Here is an 18764-nt window from a genome sequence, read left to right on the forward strand (position 1 = left end):
GGTGATGGGGCTGGATTGTGGTGAGTACATGAGAGTGAATAAAAGATAATTCTCTTTTCCAGAGAATTCTAATTTGGTGGAGGTGTTGACATATAACACGTGAATAGGATCCGAAGTACAGATCTAAGGTACATACATGTAACCTGTTTTAGATTCTGGTGGCAGGTTAATTCTGACAAAGTGAATCAAGGGAGGCTTTAACAAAAAGATAGTGTTTGAAATGAACCTGAATGTGTCTTCATCCTTCCATTTCAGTCACTGGTTTTGATCTTTGTTAACACAACACATACATGTGTGTATAGTAACATGGTTTTCTTTTTGTGATCTGTTTGTAGATTTAAAAGAGGAACAATCTTTACATGGGAGAAAAGAAAGAGAGGAATAGGTTTCATGGAGTAATTTGCAGATTTCTCAGTGTCTGAAAGACCCAGTTGCTAGAAATGTATTGGGATGGTCTTCACCATTAGTGGCATGAACTGCAAGTACATTGGCCAGAGAGAGAGAGAGAAATGTACTGATCTACAGTGATAGTGTTCTCTCCAAGAATTGTCCCATCTAGTTGTTGTTCTCCTCAATAGTTAAATTACATTAAATAGTTCCCTAGGTGGAAGAAGTTTCAGCTTGGATGTCAGAAAGTTCTGGTTCCATAGCTAACTTTGCCATGTATTATTTATATGCCCCCGGACCATTATTTATCCTTTCCCAGGTTCAGTTTCCTCATCTTTGAAAGTGGTGATAATGGAAGGTACCTCTCAAAATTGTGAGGTCACAGAGCTCATGTTTGCCAAGCTCCTAGGGCCAGGTAAGTTATGTAAAAGAGTGAACAGGTGCCATGCAAAGTTTATGCTTTTGACACAGACACACTGCATTTGCATAGTTAACATACAGAACTAGCCTAGACTTCCACAAATAAATACTTTCAGTGTCTTCTTGAAACACGAAGCCCTTTTAGCTAGCTTTCCTTTTCCTACTTGGGAGTTTTGGGTACAGGTAACATTTTGTTCACCTCTTTACTGTAGAGAAGCTAACAGTGCTGATGTGCCACTGAAATGTATGACTGGTCCTTGGCCACAGTCAATGTGCATTTTGGGAAGAGAGCTACGGGGTGTGGTGGGGGACATGGATAGCTCGAGAGGATTCTCTCTGGAAAACGTGGCAGCTGCTTGGTGCTCATCAATTATTGCCTGTGGGAATGCATAGCCAGATTGTTTTTTAAAAGATTTTATTTATTTATTTGCATGCGCGAGAGAGTGCATGAGGGGCTGGGGGCAGAGGGAGAAGGGGAAGCAGACTCCCCACTGAACATGGAGCCCAACGTGGGGCTTGATCCCAAGACCTCAGAATCATGACCTGAGCTGAGGGCAGATGCTTAAACCCACTGAGCCACCCAGGCACCCCACATTGCCAGATTTTTATGTGAGGTCTTTAGGTCTTTAAATGTTGACAATTCACTCAAATTTTTAGAAAACACTGTGAGAGACAATTTCCTCATGGTAGGAAAGAAATGTAATTTGTGATCTCACCCAGTAACATCAGCTTTGGCTCTTAAAAGCAACAACAAGGCACCTTCAAACTCCACACTGTACATGGCAAACACTTATTAAAGGACCAAATTGGATGTACAGCCCTCTATTGTACATATCCTATGCATATTTTTAATCAATAAAGATAACGGTACATCATGGCCAACACTTACTGAGGCGTCTCCATGGGCTAGGCACTCTGCCTTAGATATAACATATATCATTTAATTCTTAGAATAACCCAAAAAGGTGTGTATTACTTACTATTATCCTATTTGCACAGATGAGGACACCAAAGCTCAAAGAGATTAAGTATCTTTCCTGAGATCACACAGATGGTACATCACAGGTGGGTTTCAAGCTCAGGCCTGTTTACCTTAAAAACCAAGCATACCAGTGGTTCTCCACCCTAATTAGAATCACTGAAATACCCTTAAAAACACTGTTGCTCAAGCCCATCCCAAAACTTAGTAAATCAGAATGTCTGGGGGTGAGATCAGGCATGGGTATTCTTTTAAAAGCTCCAAATCAATGGTTAGAAGTAGAAGTCGCACAGATAACAACACCTCTCCCCACATTAAACACTCCCGATCTCCTATACCCTGTTTTATTTTTCTTTTAAGCATTTATTGCTCTCAAGAAATTATGTGTTTGTTGACTTGTTTGTGAATTTTCTACCTTTGTAGGCTCCAGGATTGCTTTTAGTCTTTTCTCATTCTTTGCTGTATCTCTACCACCTAGATTAGTGCCTGACACATAGTGGGTGCTCATTAAATATTTATTTGACTGAAGAATTGGTCCTTCACTGCAGAAGGGAGAAACAATACCTACTTAGTCCTATGAGATAAGTTGATAACAGTGATGGTCAAGCCAACTTCATTAAAACTTTTAAGACCATGTTTATCTCTTAGATGCTGATAGGCTAAATTGTCCTGACCTGTCCTGAATGCAGTGTGGAACATTTTTAGCCATCTGCAGTGCTAGACTGGCTCTGCTCTGTGCTCTGAGCTGTGTGTGTGTGTGTGAGGGGGTGGGTGGGTGAGGGTGTGGGTGTGTGTACATTGAGTAATAGCTAACGCACTCATGTTACTCTGGGCAAAATTTCCTAGTGAGGCAGCTAGGGATTGCAAGCAGAGCATTCCGAGTTTTGTTATCCAAACGTCAGGCCATGGAACAAATTCAAGACTGATGGTGGAGGTTTACCCAGTCATTAGGGAATTTAGATATTATCTTCTCTTTCTAGGAAAGCCAACTTCTGTAGGGCACTCTGCTCTCCTTATCTATGGCGGTAGTCCTCAGCCTTTACTTGTCAAAGTCTCTGACAGTGGGTTACGTTCATGTAACAGCACATCATGGGCTGTGACGGAGAGAAGGCTGGAAGAAGCTAAGTGGATTAACCATAGACCCATCCATATCTCTGCCTCTTCATCTTCCACTTAAGGAGGTAAATGAAGGTGTGAATGACAGTATCATAGGGATAACTTTGAGAGAGTGCTGGTTTCTAAATAAAAAAACAATTCATTTGGAAAGTTAGGACTTTAACAATGACTAGTAATAGGTTGCCTGGGACGCATCTGACAATTGATGGACCCTAGTAATAGTGAATATGCCTAAGCACCAGTATGGCCCAAGCCTTGAGCCATCAAAACCAACAGTTGTGCCACCAAGTCCAGGCTGATGGGCAGCCTTCCTGATGGAGTCATAGTGTGTCATGAAGAAGCATCTACAAGTCAGTGATGTACAGAGGGCTGAGGGGAACTCTAGGCGATTCTCCTCAGGGCAGCACAAATAGTAGAAAGGGCCCTTGCTCTAGAGTAATAAAATATGGATCCTGCCACTTACTGCAGGAGGCTCCTGGGCAATTCACTTGCCTTCTTGGAGCCCAGGTGTCTTCTAGACGTGGTAGAGGAGAAGAACCTTGGCATTCCCTGTCTACCAGGCTTGAGAGGATGGTTAAGAACCTGTGAAAGAACTGCTCAAGAAGTTCCAAAGTAAGTAACCAAAGTAAGTCTACTGCCAGGGTGATTGACCAGTCCTGATGGCTCTGTTCAAATTTAGCCCAAAATGAAGGTTGAGAGGACTCTATGGGAAAGAGGAGAAAAGCAAAGGCAGGACTGGGCATTCTTCAGTGCTTCTCTGGGACAGTCATGTTCTGTGGAGTCCAAGGACAAACTTGGGGCATTTTTGTTTCATGCTTTAGATAGTTAAATGCAGAAAACTGTGTCTACATGGGCTCCTGCCTGTGCGATATTCATGAAAAGTACCGTGCTTGAGGGGGACTGGTTGTCTTAAAAATGGGCTGGTTTTGACAAAGGGGAAAAAGTCGGGATTCGTTTACTGTAAATTGCAAGTAAGAAACAACAGAAAGTTGAATATTAGAAGAACTTTGCTATTGCCAAAACCACACACTTTCACATTAGTAAAACGTGGAGTTCTATCGGAGTGAAATGTGAAACTACTTGCAGACCACAGAGAGTAAAAAGTACTTTTGTTTCATTATTAATACCATTGTCCTTATTTCCTTAAAGGAGAATTGATAGCCACCATAATAGAATCTTTCTCAAAGACCAAACACAGCAAGAAAGAAAAATAAAACCAAATAAACACACAAAAACCTCACTGCCACCATCACCGCGAAGAAAACCCAATGCTCTCAGGATGCATGGTCTTCATCCATTGTGAAGTCATCAGGTTCTAGAAAGAGCAGCCACATTTAGTTCTATCAGGATCCAGTCTTCGTTAAAAGTTTTTTTTTTTTTTTTTTTTTTCTCCTTTCCCCTCTCCCCTTTTGGAAGACTGGCAAGATGGCCTTTTTGTGACACAGCCCAGTGATTTTGTCCTCTAATGTGTATGCAAATCTGAAGAGGAGGCCTTGTGGGTACCAGGACTGTCGGTGCTCACCAGGGAGTGAGGCCAGAGTGGCCTGATGGAGGGATGTGCTCTAGGCACTTCAGAGTGAAAATGGAGCTCTTGGAGGGGAAACAAGGTAACCTGGAAAAATGAGAGGCCCTTGACGTTGAGGGAGAGACCCATTCCTTGCCAACCAACGTGTATAATTTTGTGGTGCCAAACCCATATAATGGAGGTCAATAGACTCGAGTTTTCACCTCTTTCACCAGTTCCCTAACTACAGCTATCCTCTGCTCATTCCTCAGCGAAATGTGGGAGTTGAAATATGTGTTTTCTTGTTATTCTCCTGACTGATGTTTAGAATTGGTCATTATTAATCTCAGCTCTTTCTTCGTGGGAACCTGAAGTGTTCTGGCAATGAGACGGGAAGTTGAGACCAGAGGGTGGGGTGGATATTGGGTTTAATGTATGTGGATGAACCAAACAGCACAAGAGTTATTATTATTATTATTATTTTGAACATGTATTCCTTGCCACACCTTGGATTAGTGCTCTATATTTGTTATCAGACCAAATTTTGGCAGCAACTTGTTGAGGTGTAAATTTTAGCTTTCTGTTTTAAGCTGTGGAAACTGAGACACTGTAGGAATGAAGAACTTCCCCAAAGTCAAGGCTCTTAAGTAGCTGCATCAGGCTCCAAACCCCAGCCCCTTTGTCAGCCTCATTCTGATAGGCCACAGTAAATGGCAGAGCTGGAAAGACGTAGACCATCTATCTAGCTGGTTCCCTTTCCTTGAATTGGACGTTCTCATTGGTGCATTGTTGTCCAGTCTTTCTTTAAGAAAAGCTAAAAAATAACTGATTAAGGAACACAAAAATATAGTGTGAATTTATAAAGGCACAGAACAGGTATATAATGAAAAATAAATTTTTCTTCTATCAGGGTCTCATTCTATTTACTTCTCCTACCCACAGGCTCACACTGTTATCAGTTCTTGTATCTCTTTCTGGAAATAAACTGGGTACAAACAAACATATATTTGTAGTTTGTAGTCTGTTATATTTCCATGCTTATAGATATTTAGGCAAAGAGGAACATGCTGCATCTTGTTTTTTTATATAATCATAAGGCTGTATGATCATTTCTGTATCAGTGTCTTATGTCTGGTATCTTACAGTTTTAATTAGCATTTCCGTTGCTGTTAATGACTTTTAACATCTTTTTAAATAGGATATAAGCATTTTTTTTTTGCTTTTGTGAATTCTCCTTTGCCTCCTTTTCTATTGTACTGTTGAACTTTTTTCTTATTTTTTACAGCTATACAAATTATTCTTAGTGTGTGATAGGCGTTGCAACACCCCACCATTTTGCATGTCTTTTTAATGTGCATATAAATTAAAAAAAATTATGTAGTCTCTTCAATCTTTGGTTTTTGGGTTTTGTGCAACACTTTGAAATGTCTTCTCCACTTTGGTTATTTAAAAAAATATCTTCCAATTTACTTGTTTTTCATTTGGTTGTTTTTCCTTTTTCCCTTTCTCTCTCTCTCTGTTTCTATCTCTGTCTCTCATCATTGATTCACTGAAATAATATTTTGATAAAAGATATGAGGTATGGATCTACTTTGATATATATTTTTTAAATTTTATTTTATTTTATATTTTATTTTATTTATGAGAGAGAGAGAGAGAGAGAGAGAGAGAGAGAACAAGCAGGGAGAGGGAGAGGGAGGGAATCCCAAGCAGGTTCCATGCTCAGTGTGGAGCCTGACTCAGGGGCTCAATCTCAGATCCTGAGATCATGACCTGAGCTGAAATCAAGAGTTGGATGCTTAACCAACTGAGCCACCCAGGTGCCCCCCACTTTGATATTTTCTGGTTCCACCTGTCCAAATACTATTTATTGAGTAGTCCATCTTTTCCACACTGATTTGAAAAGCCACCTTTATTATATATTCCATTTCTTGATTCTTAAGAATGCTTAATACTTAGGAATTCGTATCATTTTGAGGAACTTCTGTTCCATTCATGTGTCACTACATGCACCATTTTATTTTATTTTTTAAGATTTTAAAAATTTATTTATTTGACAGAGAGAGAGTGAGTGAGCACAAATAGGGAGCAACAGGCAGAGGGAGAAGGAAAAGCAGGCTCCCCTCTGAGCAAGGAGCTGTATGTGGGACTTGATCCCAGGACCCTGGGATCATGACCCGAGCTGAAGGCAGACACCCAACCAGCTGAGCCACCCAGGTGGCCCCATGCGCGATTTTCATACTTTCAATTACTGCACCTGTATAATGTGTTTTGTTATCTGATGGGGCTACTCCAATCTCATTAGTTCCTCTTTTTCTAAACTTTACTGTCTTTTAAGGTGCTTTGTTTCCCCACGAACTTTAGAATGAATTTGTTCAGTTCTGAAAATAATGTCCTGTTGGTATTTTCATAGGAATTGCTCTAAACTTATTCACTTACATTATGCACTGCAAACATGTTATTTCTTTTTCCTAGAACACAATGCCTTTCCAGTTGTTGGTGTCTTGTTTTATGTTACCAGGAGCATTTAAAGTTTTCCTCACGTAGACAGTGCATAATTCTTTTTAAGTTTATTTTCCTAGGTATTTTTTGCTTTCTCTAGCTAATGGAATTGTTATATCATCTGTTTGTACAGGTGTGTATGTAGTCTCTTGATATCAGTATATTGATTTTCTATCAGCCCCTTTTACTGAATTATCTCATTATTTGAATGAGTTTTAGGTGAATTTCTTCGAGTTACTAGTTCAGCAATCATATAATCTGGCAATAACTATAATTTACATTTTTCTTTCTAGATTTTATAACTCTTACAGATTTTTCTAATCATGTTATCTGCTACCTCTACAAAAGTAAATATTAAATAGCATTAGATTGAATGTCCTTCTCTTTTTCCTGACTTTAATGGGAATGCTTATACTTAAAATGTTCCCTATTAATTGTAATTTTGGCTTTGGCTTGAGAAATATACTGTGTTAAAAAAGTGTCCATCTCTCTTTTGAGAGTGTTTTTTATTTTTAAAATAGAGACTGGCTGTTAAATGTTTAATACCTTTTTTGGAAACTAGGGAAATCATCATGTGTTGTCTCCTTTTCTGTTTGTTGAGAAAATATCTTAGATTTTTATCTTTTGTTCTGTAATTTGGTGAAATATATAAATACATTTTTCAAACATGAAATCATGCTAGTGTTCCTGGAATAATATCCACTTAGTCATAGTTTATGCATTATATTTTTAGTCTTGTTGGAATTTAGAGGTTAATAATTTATTAACAATTTTTGCATCAATTTTCCTAATTGAGATTATTTGAAAATTGTGCAGGTGGGTATATGTGTCTCTTTGCATTTCCCAATTCCACTATAAAAGTTATGCTTAAATCATCATAAAATAATTTGGAGACCTTTTTTTTTTTCTTTGCTTCTTTTTGAGATAGTGTGAATACCACTTAGATGATCTGTTCCTTAAATATGTGATAGAATTCCCCTGTGAAACTGCCTTGACTTGGTGCCTTTTTTGGAGGGGTGGAGTTGTTTCCACTTTGACAAATTTTTATATTTCTCCCATCCTAATTGGACTAATTTGCTTTTATATCTCTTCTGTGGTTATTTTGTTAATCGTATTTTAGGAAAGTCACCTATTTCAAATTGATTTGCATGGAGCTAAATAATTTCTTCCAATTTTTTCATTTCCTTTGTGTTTATGGTTATTTCTACATTATTAGTGAAAGTTTTGTGGTTTTGTGTTTTAGTTCTCTATCTCCTCTTTTGATTAGTTTCACAGAGTTTAGTTGTTATTTTTTCAGAAAACAGCTCTTGCACTTATTTATCGGCTCTACTGTTCTTAATTTGCTCCTAAAAATTGTCAATAATATGTTTCTTTTGCTTTGCCCGGGCTCATTTTGTTGTTTTTCTAATTGTTTGAGCTTGACTCTTAATTCATCTATTTTTGTTTCTGCTTTTTTGTTAATGTAAATTTAAAAAATGCGAGATCCAATTAGAATAAGCCTCACCGGACAAGAACCTTGTCTGTGCACTTCGAGACTACCATAATGCCTATCACATAGCAGGTGCTTAAGCAAAATTTTTGTATGAATAAATAAACCCCTATGAAATAATTATGGGATTTGTGTGACAGCCCTCGTTCTTCTCTGCTGTCTTTGGCCATTCTCTCTAGGCATCTGCTCATGTGGAGGCATAAGAAAATATTGACATGCTTCACATTACATTTTCAGAGTATGTTATTCATGTATTTATTTGTAAAATCTACCAATACAATTTCCCCCCAATCAAGTAAAACTAGGTAAAAAGATCTCTGCAAAGATTAGCTGAGGAAGAAACATATGTGAGTAGAATCAGAATGTTAAGAGCTGACAGGTTAGCAGATAGCATGCCCATGATTTTTGTGGGTTTGGCCCCTTTGTTGAAGCTAAATCTTACAGAGAGGCCCAACCCTAGAGGTAAAATGATTAAAACAGATGTGCTGCAGTTGGCGGGGAGGGTGCTGCGCCAGGGGAAGCCCAAGACTGCTGCTGGCTGCCTTCCCTCCTGATCTTATCCCATGTCTCATTTGAAAACCAATAGTTGAAAAACTCTCAATTTTCAGATGAGAACGAAAACAAAAATGCAAAGAAGGCAAATGATTCATTCAAAGTTACTCAGTGAATTAGAGCCATCATGTGGGAATACAACTCTGGCCTTCTGTTTCTGAATCTAGTGGTATTTCCAGGCTCACAGGAAGCTTCCTGTACCTTGCTCCACTGTGTGTGTTTTTGGATGGCCCTGGTGTTTGATTACCTCTCGTGGCAGGCCCAACAGCCCTTGCTAAGGCACAGACTGCATATTTGCTGATCCCTGAGGGGAAAGCTGTGATTCAGACTTTGAGGTCTAAGAATTGCAGACTTAGTTTCTAGTCTCCCGATGAAACTGCTAATCTGGGTGCCAGTGGTGTTTCTGCTACACGGACACCTGCCCACACAGCATGATTAGAAATTATAATGATGACGGCGATGAGTCTTCCAGGACACCTACGTTCTTTGCAAGATATTTCTGCTAATCGTCTCTACCAGAATCAGTTGGAGAACTTTTTTTAGTTTTTTTTTTTTTTTTTAATTTCCCCCTTTCTAAGTCAAGTAAAAATACTAGTTTAATTCTGGTGTAGGGTAATGATTTGTCCTCACCATTACTGATGTGTCATTTTTTGCTCATGGGATCCCAGAGCCTCAGATCCATGGGGTGATGATGGAAAGCACCCTGGGCTACATGTGAGGAGATTTGGGTTCAGATTGCAGCCGTGCTCCAGACCTTGGTAGCAGTGCCCCAAATCTTGGTAGATATTACTTCCCTTCTTCGTTTGCATCTTCGTTTCCTCTTCTCTTCAATGGGCATCCAATTATGTTGTGTCTAACTTACAGAGTCACGGGAATCAAATGAGGTAATGAGTAAGGAAATGCTTAATTAACTCTACCCTATAAATTGAGAGGGTCATCACTGAAGATCTTTTGCACTATTGGTATCCTAGCTTCTTAGGGTTTTATGGAATGCACAATTGAGTGTGAGAGCTGGGAAGGTAGTTCAGATGAAGGACTAAAATAAAGCCTGAAATGTTACCATATATGGGCTCCACCTTGAGCCAGGGAAAAAGGCTGCCACGAGGGGTTGGCACACAGGGGAAAAAGGTAGATCCAAGGAATTGGGAGTCTCAGTGGAGAAGTAAAAGCAAAAATTAGAGGTGGAAGAGGAGGAGGCTAGAGTCTGGTTGTGTGACAGTGGAGCTATCGTCTAGAGGTGACAAGAGGCATCAAAAAATGCTGGCACTGGCTTTGAACCCTGTGTATCTGGAGTGTAGGGGGTCAGGAGGGTGCAGATAGAGAGGCTGCAGGGAAACCTGTGCCCTCAGAGAAGAGCCACGTCCAAGAAGGCCTGCCAGATGCCCTCAGAGTCGGATGGAAGCAGTTCCAAAGCTTCTATCAGAACAAAGGGCCAGGAAGTGCCTTGTATTCTTTGTCTTTGTATTCTGTTATTTAGTGTGGTACTTTATTCACAGTACTTGCCTTTTTAAAAAAATTGTTTTTGGTTTTGCCTTTTAATTTAAAGTCTGAATATCTGAAGGAATGTTTAAGAAGGGTTCTGATGGGAAAGAGGCAAGTGGGTCATTCTGTTTCTCTTTTTTGGTTTACTGTTTGCTCATCCAAAAAATGTTGATCTCCCTAGCTTGATTTCTGTAATGCTCACTACCTTTGTTGGAGGGCAAACATTTTTCTAAAAGTAGGATGAGAAAAAAATACTTGGCAAATATTTTGATATTATTGTTAAGAGTGTTGAGGGTTCAGGAAGGAGTAAAATGTTTTTAAAAGTCCATTTCCTTTAGCAGAGGACTTGAGCTTATAAATTGGGCTTGAATAACTCTAGCTTTTATTCTGGTTTGTCTTTCTGTCTTTCCTTCTTTTTTTCTTTCTTTCTCTCTCTCTTTCTCTCTTTTCTTTTTTTTCTTTTCTTCTTTTTCTTTTCTTTCATCATCTATCTATAATCTATCTACCCAACCATCCATCCACCAACCCACTCACGTGGGTAGATAGATAGTCTACCATCTGTGCAAGATGGTAGACTTGAATTTTTCTTATTATTTGATCTTTGATTGGTTTTGCTGAATCAGGTAACCTGAATTGAAAATGAACTGACTTTTGAAAGAGAGATTTGAGGAGAAAAAAAAATGTATCCTGATTTTTTGAAAATAATTTTTCCCAGGCTAGGTTATATAGTTTCACTAACACTTGGGGTGGGAATGAAAAGGTCTAGATACATTGAATCTCTGGAAACCCTGTGAATGTTGTTGGCTGAACTTTTTTCCCTTAACGTCAGTTAAATAGGGACAATATACTATCTGAAACCTTCAACCATGATTTGGGAAGATGATTCTCTATCTTTTGCTGGTCCAAAAATAAAATAAAATTTAAAAAATAGCAAAAATGGGAAATTTTCAATTATAATTTACTTTTTGGCAAAGCCAGTCTTTCTCATTCTGTTCCTTTCTTTATTTATAATTTAAAAATATCTTTAATTCAGTTAATTCCTAGCTTCCAGTGAACCTTTTAACTAATCAAATGCATTTGAGATACTTTTTAATTTATTATAAGGACAATACAAGGCGAGAAATCATTTTGTGTAATGTCTTTTCTTGTTGTTCAGTGTTGTCAGCTCTTTTTCCTGACAAGAGTTTCAATTTGGCTGGAAGCAGCCTGAGGGTATTCATCCCCGGTAATGTTTACCATGTTGCTGTTGGTGAGTTACAAAAATAGTAACTAGCAATAGTAACTGGTAACAGAGTCCCTGTATGCCTTCACCTAGCTTCCCCTAAAAGTAATATCTTGTATAACCAAATACATCTGTCAAAGCTAAGAGATTATGGCTGGTACAACACAGTAAATTATACTGCAGATGCGTTAGATGCACCTGTTTCTCCATGAATGCCTTTTTATCTCTTCCATGGTCCAGTTCAGGATTTATTCTGGATTTATTCATTGTGTCCTTTTAGTCTCCTCTGTCTGTAACTGTTGCTCGACCTTTCCTTGTTTCTCATGACCTTGATCCTTTCTGAATGTCCTGGGCAGGTATTTTGTAGAAAGTCCCTCCATTTGAGCTTGTCTCATGTTCTATCATGATCAGAGTGTGGTTGTCGATTCTGGGGAAGCCCGCCATACAGGCCAAGTGCCTTTCCTATGGATTCATGTTGGGAAGTACATGATCTTAACCTGAGGTGATCCTGTTACAGAGATGTTAGCCTTGCTGGTGATCAGTTTTGTTTTGTTAAGTTTTAACTAACAACCTTCGTCTAAGACTATTAACACTCTGGCACTTTGGCAAATTGGTGGTGACAACTGCTCACTGGTCTTCAGACTACTAGCTTCATTGTGGTGGAGGGCTTGCACTCTCAAAGCAGGCAGCTCCCACAGCTCTGTGAGGAAATGTGGTGTGGACCTGAGGCCTCTGATCAGGTTTGCCAGTCTGTCCTGTTTTAACCCTGGGGCCTGCCCGAGGGGAGACCTGAGCTATAATGCTGGTTTTGTGGATTCTTAGTGAACTGCACAGGAATCAGGTGCAGTTCTAACTGCATAGAAATCAAGTCTCCAACAGAAAGGAGAACACTAAGGAAAGCAAGTGGAAGTGAGAAGTGGGCCTCACCTGTCCCTCCTCATGACTTCTGGAGATGATCCTTCCCTTCATTACTATGGTGTCATGGATGCCAGCCATTTACGGATCAGATAGAGTCACCCCTCCTCCTGTCATGAAGAAAGAAGTATGGAGAGTGATGGAGGGAGAGCTCTTTATCATTTGATGAGGGAACAGAACCATGGACCAAAACCAGCATCCCAGTGGGTAGAGTGGCTAAGTTGCTATTTTGTTGGTAGTAATCCTTGGTCTTGTTTGGTTCTCTTCATCTTTACATACAGGGTAGGGCCATTTGCTAGCAGTATCCTGCAATCTCTTGATCATGAAATTTAAGATTTAGAGAAATAATTGGCAATATTGACTGGGTTGGGTCTGCCTGTGGGAACCTATGTATCTTGATGTCTATTGTAAAACCTGTCTCTCTGTCTCCACTAAACGTTTTGCTTTGTTCACTTACTGGGAGGTAAGGAGAGGCTGGGGATGTGTTATCCAGTGTGATAGCCAGTAGCCACATCTGACCATTGAGCACTTGAAGTGTGGCTGGTGTCAGTGTTAAAAGGGTAATATTTTGTATATATTTGTAAAATAAATCTTTCTCTATTCATTTGATTTTATTTTCTATTATTTTAAAATGTAACTACTAGAACATTTAAAATTGTGTATGTGGCTCACATTATATTTCTGTTGGATGGTGGTTTGAGCCTGGGAAGAATATGGAACACAGTAAATTGACCTTGTGTTCTTCCCTGAGTTCTAATAATGTTGGCATTAAAAGGAAAAGCTTCAACAGTCATAATTTTCATTAAAAAAATCTGATTCAGAAGAATTGGCTCATTTTACATTATTGCTTGGACTGGAGAAGAATCTGACATTTGGTATTTTCATAATTGAGAACATAACTTGCTGACTTAAAAAAAAAATCACAACATTTTGTGCTTGGCCTTAGGTACCAGACTTTGAGCTCTTTGAAAATAGGGATTGTGCCCTTCTCTCTTTCTACCATCCTTTTCCCCAAAACCACATGTTAGCTAGCACATAGGTGGTTAGCTGGCATTTGTTGAGAAACAAAATAACATTTAAAAAAGAGAAAACCTTATGAAGCTACCCTGTATTTATGGCTGGAAGAGACAAATATCTACCTTTATAAGGCAACCCTTCTTCTTAAGTCAACCACCCAAATTAAAGAACATTGATCCAAGTGTTTATTTACTTCTTGATTTGATTACCATTCTCATCAGGTGTCCCTGTCAGCTCTGCTTGTGATAAAGAATCTTTTCAAAATGCTTAACCTCATCACCCCTCTGGGGAAGGGGAGACAAAAAAGGATGCTGCTTACACATATTAATCTTCACCTTGTTCAGACAGTATATTTAAGGCCCTGAAGACTGGATTATTCTTACTTTCCCTCATGTTTGATTCTTTCTAATATCTACCGATACAATGGAGGATGTGGGAATAATAATGAGAGATGAGTTTAAGCTTGGACTACATTAACTTTTCATTTGTTTGTTTTTCAATTTTTATTATACTTCATAACAAGCCAAAGCCTGTATGAACTCAGGACTCACAGGCCTTCAGTGTTCCATTATATGTACTCCCCTGATTCTTTGTCTTTGGTGCAAGCCCTGGAGCTGGGTGAGGAGGCAGTTTTTCTTAGATGTTGTTTGGTCAGAGATCTGTGCTGGGAAATTCAAGAGCTTCCATGACTCCATGTTAGGCATGGTGCAGATTCTACTGATCTGTGAGTCCAGCTGTAGTTAAGAACATGTCACCTTGGTCAGGGGCAAGCCTTGTAGAGTCTACGATGGCTGTGTTGCTCACTACTCCTGGAAGCGACCTCTTGAAAGAGCCCTTTTGGTTATACAAACCAAATAGTTGGTTATACAGCTATTTCTTATATTTCTTATTTCTTTTTTTTTAATTAAAAAAATAAAAACTTTTTTTTTTAATTTCTTATTTCTAAGAAATAGTTGAAGCTTTGATTCTTCTGCAGAACAGGATGGAAGATCACGGGTTCTCTTGGAAGTATACAGGGCAGCAGTAATGAGTGGAGAAAGGATTGGCCTTGGAGTCAGAAGGTCTGTGTTTACTTTCCGATTCTCCTATTTTCTGGTTGTTGGATTCTGGACAAATAACATACCGTCTCTGAGCATTAATTTCTTCATCTGTCCAAATGGACAATCTCTGCTTCATGGGATCATCATATGTTAATGTAAAGGGAGTACCTATTTTGGGGACCGATTCTTGGGCTTTATAAACACTAAATGAATTGGGTTTTTTTTTTTTTTTTTTCACACAAGTCCTGTGATTTTGTTGGTGAAAAACCAATAGCCGTCGTCTGTCTTCATTTTGGAGGTGGAGAGGATGGTGCTGGGTAACCGGGGGGTAAGTTCCACTTTAATTCTAGCTTTGAGAAAAAGAGCAGGGAAAATGTGGTAAGCAATTGCTTCTAAAAAGCTGGGACTAAAAGCACTTGATGGATTTGTGCTGGCTTCCCGGTAGACTCATCTCTGCACTGCCCGCATAGCACAATTAATAGTTATTACTCAAGAAGGAACAAATAAAAAAAGCGAGAGCAGGCATAAAAACATCCTTTCATCTTCCTGACGATGGTCCCCTTTGTCAGGTCTGTGGAGCCATACCTGTGAATCATCCTGGGAAAGCACAGTGTGGGTGATTAGAAGGAAGATCTTGTGGCTCATTTCTTACCCACTTCCTGGGCTGGGGAAATGTCTCAGCTCATCTTTCTTATCTACTGATGTCTTGTCAATATCCACTACCGTTCACCATGCATCTTCACAAACAAGGGCCTCTTTCTCACTCCAAACCATCACCGTGTAGAGAGCCAGTTACACTCTCTGCAAAGTTGTAGAGCAAAAACAGAATAAAGCTGAGAAGGTAAGAACGGGGCCATGGAAGAGCCCTGGAGTGTGGGTACAGGACAGAGTCTGAGCAGGAACGTGAAAACATTCAAGCTACGCTTGTGTTATGAAGCTAGGAAATGAGTCACGTTCTGCTACGGACCGGGCACTTGACCTTGCGTACTTCACTCTTAAGCTCCCGGAGTCCATGAATCAAGTGTTGCCACTTGCAGTCTGGAAGCTTAGTCAGAGCCTAAGGAAACCCTGCCTTTGAGGATGGGTACCCCAACTGGGCATCTGCTTCTGCCATAGATTCAACTTTTTAGGCACAGTGGAGGTGAGGGTAACGGATTTCACAGTATGTTCCTGTGTTTGAATCCGGCTGAAGCAGGAGGGACTTTGAGTAAGCTACATGGGGTTTCTGAGTTTCACTTTTGCCCTCTGTGGGATAGGAATAGGGTTGTTGTCAGCACCGGAGACCTTGCACTCTGTAAGGGACCTGGCACAGAAGAAACTCTAAATAAATGATTGGTATTGTTGATATTATTCTTATTATTATCTGTCACCACAATCATTTCCTTGGCCCTATCTCATAGGGATAACTGTGGCCACAGGAAGTATTCACTGTGAAAGTGGTTTGCACTAGATAAATGGGAACTGCACAGTGAATAATGCAATTAAAGAAAGCTCAAAATCAATTCCACCATCTTCTTTTTTATTTTCACTCATGGGTTATTTGTCGTCAAGTCTCGGACTGTATCTCTTTTTTTTTGCCACCTCCCTTGGATTTTTCCCTTCTTCTCTCTTCTACCTGCTATTACTCTAAGCCGAGCACTCATTGCCTCCTGCTGTACTGGTGTTCCTGCCTCCAGGCTCTCTGAGAGCCTGCTTCTAAAGTGTGGTTCCTGGGCCTGTGGCACCACCAGCATGCCTCACAGCTTGCTGCAAATACAGCATCTCGAGGCCCTCACAGACCTGCTGAATCACAGGGCATGTTCATCACCCTGCTGTGGGGCCTCCATCCAACTCATTTGCTCAAGAGTAGCTTCTTACCAGTGTGTGCGTGTTCTGCCTTTGGACTATTTCCTGTCTCTAGTTGCTCTTAGTGCCTCTTTTGCAACAGGTGTTCGAGAGGGGAAGCATGGGGCCATGGTAAGGCACTAGAATAGGAGAATAGTGATTCAATCCAAGTTACCATCCATGACCTTGACTATGACAATAGAGTCTGAAATGGTCTCTATACTTTTATGATTTCCCTTTGTTGCCCTTCTCCACACCACATGATGAGATCTTCTTAAATTATTAATTGGATCACATCTCACCCCCTGCCATATAGTGGCTTCTTGGTATCTAGAAACATTCAGAAGACCTTCTTGTGGCCTGCAAGGCACTGTGAGGTGGGCTTCTCTTGTCTCCTACTCCATGAGCACTTATTCAGTAAGGTAAGGACACATGAACCTTCCTTTGGTCCCATATATAAGCCAGTTTTGTTCCCACATGACCTTCTTCTGATTCTGTCTATGACTGGCTTGGGCTCTTCATTCCAGGCTCAGTACGAATGACATCTCCTCGGCGAGATCTTCCTTAACCTACAGCTAATGTAGCAAACCTCTCCCCTCTCCATCGCTTTCTCCCTTTATCTTGTTTTATGTTCCATATAGCACCGTTCTCTGGAAGCATGGTTACCGTGTCTTTGCTTTCTTCTTGTATATTGCAGACTCTTTTGGTGAGGGATATCTTAGTTAAAATAATGATGGTCATGATTTGCTGAGTGCTCACTATGGGCAAGGCACTGTGTATAGTGCACTCTAATGGATCAGTTCATTTGGATTATTTCATTCTCTTTAATGGATTCTTTGCGTCTTTGTCTACCCTGGTCTGAGGGTATCAACTCCCAAAATGCGGTGACAGTATCTATTTGTTGTCAGTCTGTTCCCAGCCTGTAGAAGATTGCCCACCATTAGGCATAGGAGTAGTGCCCAGGAAAATGGTTGTTTAGGAGATGTATAGATCCCAGAAGATTATTGCCGGGGAATACGTCTACATGGAAGGAAAGGGAAAGAGTCCCTCATCTCCTATTCTGGGAGAAAATAGCCTTGAGTTCATCTTTATCTTTAGTCTAAGACAGGGAGCAGGCGTTGGAATCTGAGTTGGGGTTTGCTGTTGCAACCTTGGGTACAGAAGCGGATCCTGACAGTCTGGGAGAGGCGTTCTCGAGTGGCACCTTAATGAGAACAAACCCTTGCTAATACTTTCGGTTTAGTGCATAGTGTGGCTGGAAATACAGGGCCTTATGACTTTTACGTTCTTTGCGTGCACGCTTTCGATGTGCGTATGTGAGCCTTTATTATTATGGACTCAGCCGGCAGTAACCATGGTGAGTAGACCTATCACACAGCATTTTTCTGAGTCAGTTTAAAATGCTGACAATTAAATATACCGTACTCTTTTAAGCGATCCATCAGTCTCCCTTGTTGTCATGGTGACCGGAGTATATTTAGAAATGTGACAAGTACACTGAGTTCAATTGCACTTTTGCCAAAACATAGTTTTGCAGCTAAAATTGAATTTCCTGATTGAAGATCCAAGTGCTGTTAAGGGGGCATAATCGTTTCTATACATTATTCTGGAAGCATAACTTACATCATTCTATTAAATCAGCAGTTAAAGTCTTACTGGGCTAGTAAGATACTGACACTTGAGTGGTTGTACGTAGAGTTGATGAAATGAAGTAAAATAAAGGCGGCATCATGTTCTTTCCTTTAAAATTAAATTGGGCCTCACCAATATAACTAGTTCAATGATTAATACCTTTATGTCTTTATAAAGAAATTGTAGGTAAGCGTGCATGTGTCTGTTCTTCCGGATTGTATTTTTAATTGAAAGAAATTTATTAGGCACCTCCTCTCTCCTACATACAATCTATTCTTAGCAGTATGAGGGCATCTCTTTTTCTTTGGTTTGACCTCGGATTGACAAGCATCCTTATTTTTCCCCAGCCTCGTTCCTGCTGGGTTCTTCATGGGGCAAAGCGATGAAATGAACATGACTTTTTGCCGAAACAAAAGGAAAAGTTAAAGTCCCCTCTCTTGTCTGGTTGGGAACTAGGTTTGGATTCTCACTCCCTGTCTGTCCTTTGACCTGTCTCTGCAGTGCTAGGAGAATGATGTTGACGATGCACTCCTTCCTTGTTCTTTCCACCAGAGGAAGTTGAGGAACTTATCCAGTGCCTGGTCATTATTACAGCCCTGCTTCCATTCCTGGCCAAAGACAGATTGTTTTTGCTTTGGGGATGAGAAATAACAAGTCCTGGATACTTTTGCCTCTGAGTTTTC

At 40.0% G+C, this 18764-nt stretch overlaps 1 protein-coding gene across 14 annotated transcripts in view; it reads left to right on the forward strand.

The window, feature by feature from the left end:
- Positions 1 to 18764, forward strand: part of LOC112645817 (LIM domain containing preferred translocation partner in lipoma) — a 670895-nt gene that overhangs the window by 140113 nt on the left and 512018 nt on the right. For 2 of the 14 annotated variants that reach the window (XM_025425337.3, XM_025425338.3), the window contains exon 1: positions 4292 to 4509. The exons of 11 other annotated variants lie outside the window; for them this stretch is intronic. The gene's annotated coding sequence lies outside the window, so the exon portion shown is untranslated. Of the gene's footprint in view, positions 1 to 4289; positions 4510 to 18764 lie in introns of those variants that run through there. One more of the 14 variants, XM_025425331.3, reaches the window with a different exon arrangement.

The sequence above is a fragment of the Canis lupus genome, chromosome 34 (genome assembly GCF_003254725.2).
Source record: "Canis lupus dingo isolate Sandy chromosome 34, ASM325472v2, whole genome shotgun sequence".
NCBI classification, from domain to species: Eukaryota; Metazoa; Chordata; class Mammalia; order Carnivora; family Canidae; genus Canis; species Canis lupus.